This window comes from Populus nigra, chromosome 1, assembly GCF_951802175.1.
Source record: "Populus nigra chromosome 1, ddPopNigr1.1, whole genome shotgun sequence".
NCBI classification, from domain to species: domain Eukaryota; kingdom Viridiplantae; phylum Streptophyta; class Magnoliopsida; order Malpighiales; family Salicaceae; genus Populus; species Populus nigra.
Genome location: NC_084852.1, coordinates 4,383,939 through 4,391,056, shown reverse-complemented (window position 1 = coordinate 4,391,056; position 7,118 = coordinate 4,383,939).

Sequence of the window (7,118 nt, the reverse complement as noted above, 5' to 3'; positions counted from 1 at the left end):
GGACATTTACAAGATCGAAGCAAGAATAATTTAAATTCAAGTGTTGATTTTTTTTAACATAGAAAAACTGATGCATGAGGTTTTTAAAGAAAATTATTTTTCCTTAGTTATTTTTAATTATTTTAGAAAATTAAATATTATGTTTAATAATTCTATTTTTTCTAGTTTGTTTAGGATTTTTATTTTTTTTTAGTTTATTTAGATTAATTTTCAGATTTATTTAAGGAGTTATAGACCTCTTGGAAAGACATGTTATTTAATGTGGTAAATTAATGAGAAATAAAATTTTAAATTAAGAATGATTCTATTCTATAGTATTCTATTGTTTGTTTTTGTTGTCTTTCTTATATATTATTTTTGCCTAAATCAATAAGTCATTTGCTAATGGCTAAACAAATGATTGAACTAATAGAGTTGGATAATAATCCTTAACAAAATTATAAGTTAAATAGGCAAAACCTATAATGACAAAAACTAATGATTTAACCTTAACAAAAAATTTTTTTGTACAAAGACAAAAACATTAAAAAAAGGTAAGAGTATAGTGACAAACCTTGTCATTTACCCACAAAAACTAATGCACACAGCCTCCATCAATCTTGATTGAATGGCTTCTGGGTTGCCATTGCTGAATTTATTTTTCTTCGAGCTGTATATGGTTGTAGCCTTTAGGATGTGATTAGGTTAGGTGCTGTATATAAATCTTCATGCCTACTGAATTTATGGACCTGGTCCCTTCAGTGAATAAAAAATTTCCCATTATGCCCAAAAAAAACCAAAGAAAGAGAAAAAACTTAAATAACATAAATAATAATAATAATAATAATAATAATAATAATAATTTTAGAGTCTTAATTATTAAGTTAAATAAGTTAAATTCTTACCCATACTATATTTGAAGTAAACAAACTGTCAAAAAATATCTCAACCCAATAACTTAAACTATTAGGTATATTAGGTAAGGTTCCAAAATATAATTTATATTATTTTCTAACATACTGTTTAAAGTGAAAACCTTTTAAACTCATGATTTTTTTTTTAATCAAGGAAAATTCACCAATAGAAAAACCTCAATATTGTCACCATCGATGATATATTTTTGGATACTTAAAGGGGACTATCCACCAATATAACAAAACATCATCACCTAAGCCCAAAATCTTATCTTTAATGCAATATCTTATCCTTAATGGCTAATTTGTTATATAAAAAAGAATTCGTGCCCAAGAACACTTGAAATGAACATCTTACAGACTTTTCCACCATTCCATGTTGTGATGCCGAATTTCTTCCATGATTTGATATATTAGTCTCAAGGGCTAATTGTACTGGTGATATAATGTTCTAATCTTCCAGGCTTATCAAATGGGTAAATAGAAGTTGAGAAATGGCAAAGAAATCACATCCATATTGTTGCTATCCAATTTTTGACCCATATTTTGATAAATTTTCAAATAAAATAATAAATAAAAAATAATAATAAGGGTTTACATGTGGCGATAACATAAAGCATCAAGGCTAATATCAAGGAAGCAATATGTCAAGGAGATAATTAATGAATCATATATAATTACTGTAATATAAAATACCATATATATATATATGATTTGATTCGTACTTGGTTATGGAAAATAATCATACCATAGATATATGATTTGATTCGTGCTGGTTATGGACAATAATCACTGCAATATAAAATACCATATATATAGGATTTGTTGGTGCTGGTTATAGAAAACAATCTCTGCAATAATTATTGTAATATTTCCTTAAATAGCACGTGTAAAGATTTTCTATATAAATAAACCTCCAGCCATAATAATGGGGTGGGGAGAAAAATATTGAGAATGGGGTAATTTTTCAGAAAAGAGAGAAAACACAAAGAAAAACCTAAACCTATCCTCTCTAGCAAAGAAGCCGTAGCCCTCCCCCCTTCTCATCTTTTTAAAAAAACGAAGCAGCCACCCCCCTGATTTTAAAAAGAAAACAGAGATCTCTCTCTCTGGCCGGACACTGTCCCCTTTCCCTCTCATCAACATAGACCTTTTGCCCTGCTGGTCTCCGCTCACTCTGCTCTCTTGAAGACACGGCGTCCCTGAGCCGCATCCGTAAGGCTGCAAGAATGTTTCTCACCCTGGATGAGAAGAACCAACGCTGAATTTTCGAAGGTGAAGCCTTTCTCCGCAGGATGAACAGGTTTGACTCCCAGAAACACATTGATTTTTCTCTCATAAGTCCACTTGGAGGTGGCGGTCCTGGAAGAGTGAAGAGAAAGAATCAGAAGGCTACTGCCTAGTGGATGCTTGAGGCGAGAAGGCAGAAGCTCTGTCCATCGGCTTGCACATCATCTTCTACATTTAAAACAGGCCATATCAGCAGGTATGAGCCTCAGTTTTTTTCTTCTTTGTCGTATGTATATTTGGGGTTTGTTGTTCGTTCTTTTCAAGAACTTGTTTCTGTTTTCTTTAAAACGAGGTAGCTGCCATTTATTTCTTTAGTCTTAGTCTTTAACATACGGGGAATAGAGCATGCTGCCCAGGTTCTTCTCCTTTCGCATGAAATTAGTATGGCTGCACTGCATCAGTTTTTTTTAGCTCAAACTTTGGTGTCAGAACCTTGGCCCCCTTTGCGCATACAGAAGTATTCATTTTCCAGTTATAGCATTTTAAGTTAGTTGGCTTTTGAATGGGTTTTTATAAGTTGTTTTAAGTTTTTTTGTAAATCTTATAATATATATGATGGCTTGCTATTTTTTATCGTAATGTTTGCGTTAAATTGCGATGCTTGTGATTTGGACCGAATACAAAAAATGTTTTTTTGTGTGTTGCATACGGCCAATACTCTAACATGTTTTGAACGTTCTTTTTATATAAAAAATATTGGAAGTTTCGAAAATGTGTTTTCGCATGGATTTCTTAAACACAACAAAAAATTATTTTCTTGCATTTCTGGATTTTACAACATGTTTGTAAAACTCCAAAGGGTATTGGCCAATATTCCAAAAAATATAAAAATCTTATTTTTGGGGGGAATTAATCTATTATTCACCGTTAATGTTTGGATAAAGAAACCCCAAAGGGATGAATATCCAAAATATTATTGGGAATAACTTGTTATTATTCACCGTTAATGTTTGGATAAAGAAACCCCAAAGGGATGAATATCCAACCCCAAATGGATGAATATCCAAAATATTATTGGGAATAACTTGTTATTATTCACCGTTAATGTTTGGATAAAGAAACCCCAAATGGATGAATATCCAAAATATTATTGGGAATAATTTGTTATTATTCGCTGTTAATGTTTGGATAAAGAAACCCAAAGTGGTTAATATCCAAAATATTTTTCTAGGAATAATAAGTCATTACACATCCTTGAAAGAAGCCTTGATTGTAATCGAGGACATTTCAATTTTTTTTTACTCCGCGGTTTACGAGCCGTATGAGTATGAAATACTAAAGGAAAAATGAGCTTTTAAAGCACATGGAATCTCCTTGGATTTCTATCTTAATAAATTTAGTTTGAATCAAACCTAGGAAAATTGATGGGATTAGAAAACACCAACACCATAGCAATTATAAGACAAACCAAATTAACACCAAGCACCTTACCTTAGGTAGGGCGTACTAGGGGTGCTAATACCTTCCCTTTACGCAACCAGTCCCTTGCCTTAGATTCTCTGAAAGACCAGTTAGGTTTCCTAGTGACCATAATACTAGGTGGCGACTCCCTTTATCCACAATAAACAAACAAAGATCCTGAAATCAATCGATGGTCGCCGCGATGCCGCGCTCCGCTTGCGAGGGTGCGACAGGATGGCGACTCCGCTGGGGACCCTTGGACTAAGCTTGGTAATTGTTTTTTTTATGCTATATGTTGTTTTTTTTCTCTGAATGATACTTGGTTTAAAAGCTTTAACATGCATCTTTACATTCTGTCACACATGGTATTATTCATCCATCACTTTATTATTATTTTCTTTTTGAGAGCACACATATTAAATTTTAAGTTAAGTGGGGGACTAGCAGCTTGCCTTATGACTTGAGTCAAGGTTTAAGTTTGTGTAAACCCTAACTCTTTGCTGAGTGTTTAGACTGATAGTGATTGGTACATGTACCATCCCACTATCTGCTGAACCCCCATATTGCCTTTACGAGGGTGATCACTAGGACAACAAGAGACCCTTTTTAGAGACCAAGTAGTAAACCTACCCGATGTCTCACATAAAGGAACTAGAACCTATCATTAGGATGTATGCTCCATAATATCGTTTTGCATCTAAACAAGCCTAAGCTCAAAGCATCTTGAATCTTAAGACCTTCATTCAAAAGCTAGCTAAGGGAGAGATGTTCCAGAGTTGGGAGACCGAAGAAGCTCCATAGGTGTTCAAATTTAATCAACAACGCTTGTTTGATCATGATATTGTGTTGTTTGCTTTTTTCACTTTTTTAAATCGAGGTTCCAAATGTCAATGGAATTTTATCCTTGTTTTTTTTTTTTAGCCAAACTTTTCCTTTTAATGAGATCATGCATTTTTAAAAGTTCATCTTTATGTTTATACTATGCATTTACACATCACTTTCCGCTTTTAAAAACCCTAAAAGCAGATCTTCCATAACAAAACTTGCACTTCACACTGAGAATGAATGGCCGAACTTTAAAGAATACATATTAGTTGAAGAAGAAGAAGAATAAGAGAAATAACATTTGGGGATTCACAAAATTAATAAAGCAGCATGGACAAGCTTGGAAACCTACTAGAGAGGAAACTTGAAACCATAGATGTGGGCAATGAAAATTAAGAGAAAAACTAAGGATAGGGATTATGATCACCCCTAAAGAAAGAGAAGAGTTGATTGCACTACTCCAAGATTATGTAGATTTTTTTTCCTGGTCCTACAAGGATATGTCTGGTTTGTATAGGGTACCACTAGTAGAAGGATGCAAATCGGTTAAGCAAAGGTTGAGAAGGACCAATCTGAATGTCTTGATCAAGGTAAAGACATAAATTGAAAAGTAGTGGAATGTTGGTTTTCTAGAAATAGTTAAGTATCCGCAATGTGTGTCCAACATAGTGGTAGTACCCGAAGAGGAAGATAAAATCAGAGTTTGTGTGGACTTTAGGAACTTAAATCGAACTAGCCCTAAAGACAATTTTCCTCTATCACACCTAGATTTGCTAGTTGACAATGCAACACGTAACTCCATATATTCCTTCATGGATGGATTTTCTGGCTACAATAAGATAAAAATGGCGCAAGAGGATAAGGAGAAGAAACCTTTGTAACACTATGGGGAACCTTTTGCTACAAGGTCATGTCATTTAGGTTAAAGAATGTCGGGGCCACCTACCAAAGGGCCATGGTGGCTCTATTTCACGACATGATGCAAAAAGAGATTAAAGTATACGTGGATGACATGATTGCTAAATCTAGAGAGGGAGCGAATCATGTCCAAATATTGAAGGAATTATTTGAAAGACTAAGGAAGTACAAGTTGAGGCTTAACCATGCAAGGTGTTCATTCGGGGTGAAATCTAGGAAGTTGTTAGGATTTATGATGAGTGACAAAGGGATAGAAGTGGACCCTGGTTAAGTAAAGGCTATTCAATCTATGCCAACTCCCAAGGTTGAGAAGGATGTAAGAAAGTTCTTGGGAAGGTTGAATTACATTGCTCGGCTTATATCCCAATTAACCATGACTTGTGACCCAATCTTCGATTGTTAAGGAAGAATAATCTTGGAATTTGGAATAAGAGTATGAAGAAGCTTTCGCGAAAATCAAGCAGTACCTATTGAATCCACCCTTATCTATCAAGCCAAATGGCAAGTTCTAATGGCCGAGTACGACATAGTATTTATGACAAGGAAAGCCATGAATGTCATCGCCGATCACCTAGTTGACCATGCTATGGAATATTATGAGTTGTTAAAATTTGATTTTCCTGATGAATATGTGTTTTCAGTCGAGGAAGGGAAAACAGATTGGTGGATTATGTACTTTGATGGTGCTATGGTAATGAAGTGGGGGCAATGCTAATCTCTCCTGATAAGAAACATTATCCGGTTTCATTTAAGTTATAGTTTAGGTGCACTAACAACATAGGAGTATGAAGCTTGCATTCTCGTTTTAGAGGTGGCATTGGAGCTAAATATTAGAAAGATAGATATGTATGAAGACTTTATTTTTTATTATTTGCCAAGTGAAAGGAAAATGGCAAACCAAGGACGAGAAGTTGAGACCTTACCAAAAATACCTGTCTAAATTGGCTAGAGAATTTGAGGAATAAAGTTCACCCATCTAGGAAGGGAAGGAAACCATTTTTCTAACGCTTTGATCACGTTAGCTTCTATGGCTAGAATAGACTTTGGGCACAAGGTACACATTGATATCAGAAATAACCCAGCTCATTATTGCTCAGTTGAGAGAGAAATAGATGGAAACCCTTGGTACTATGATATCAAGAATTTCATCCAAAAAACCAGACATACCCCATGGGGGCATCCAAAATCAACAAGAAGACTTTGAGGAGGTAGGCAAGGGATTTCTATCTTGATGGGGAAACTTTGTATAAGAAATCATCTGACGAGACTTTGTTGAGATGTTTGGATGACGTAGAGGCAAAAAAATGGTGAAGAAATTTATGAAAAGAGATTTGATCTGTCGATATAGTCCCCTAGAAAAGATTATATCTAATTATGGCTAGAACTTCAATAGCAAGATGATAATAGAACTCTGCGCTAAATGGAAAATCAAGCATTCTAATTCCTCGCCATATAGGCCAAAGATGAATGGTGCGGTAGAAGCTACTAACGAAAATGTCAAGAAGATTATTTAGAAGATGGTAGTCACGTACAAGTATTGGCATGAGATGTTGCCATTGGCCCTTCATGCATACCGCACCGCAGTCCGAGCACCAACAGAAGCCACCCCGTACACTTTGGTATATGGAATGGAGGCGGTGATGCCTTTAGAAGTGGAAAACTCCTCATTAAGAGTATTGGTAGACTCTGAATTTAGAAGAGGAGGAATGGGTAAAAGTTAGATATGAATAGTTGAATCTGATCAGTGAAAAGAGGATAGGCAATCTGTCATCATCAACTATACCAAAGAAG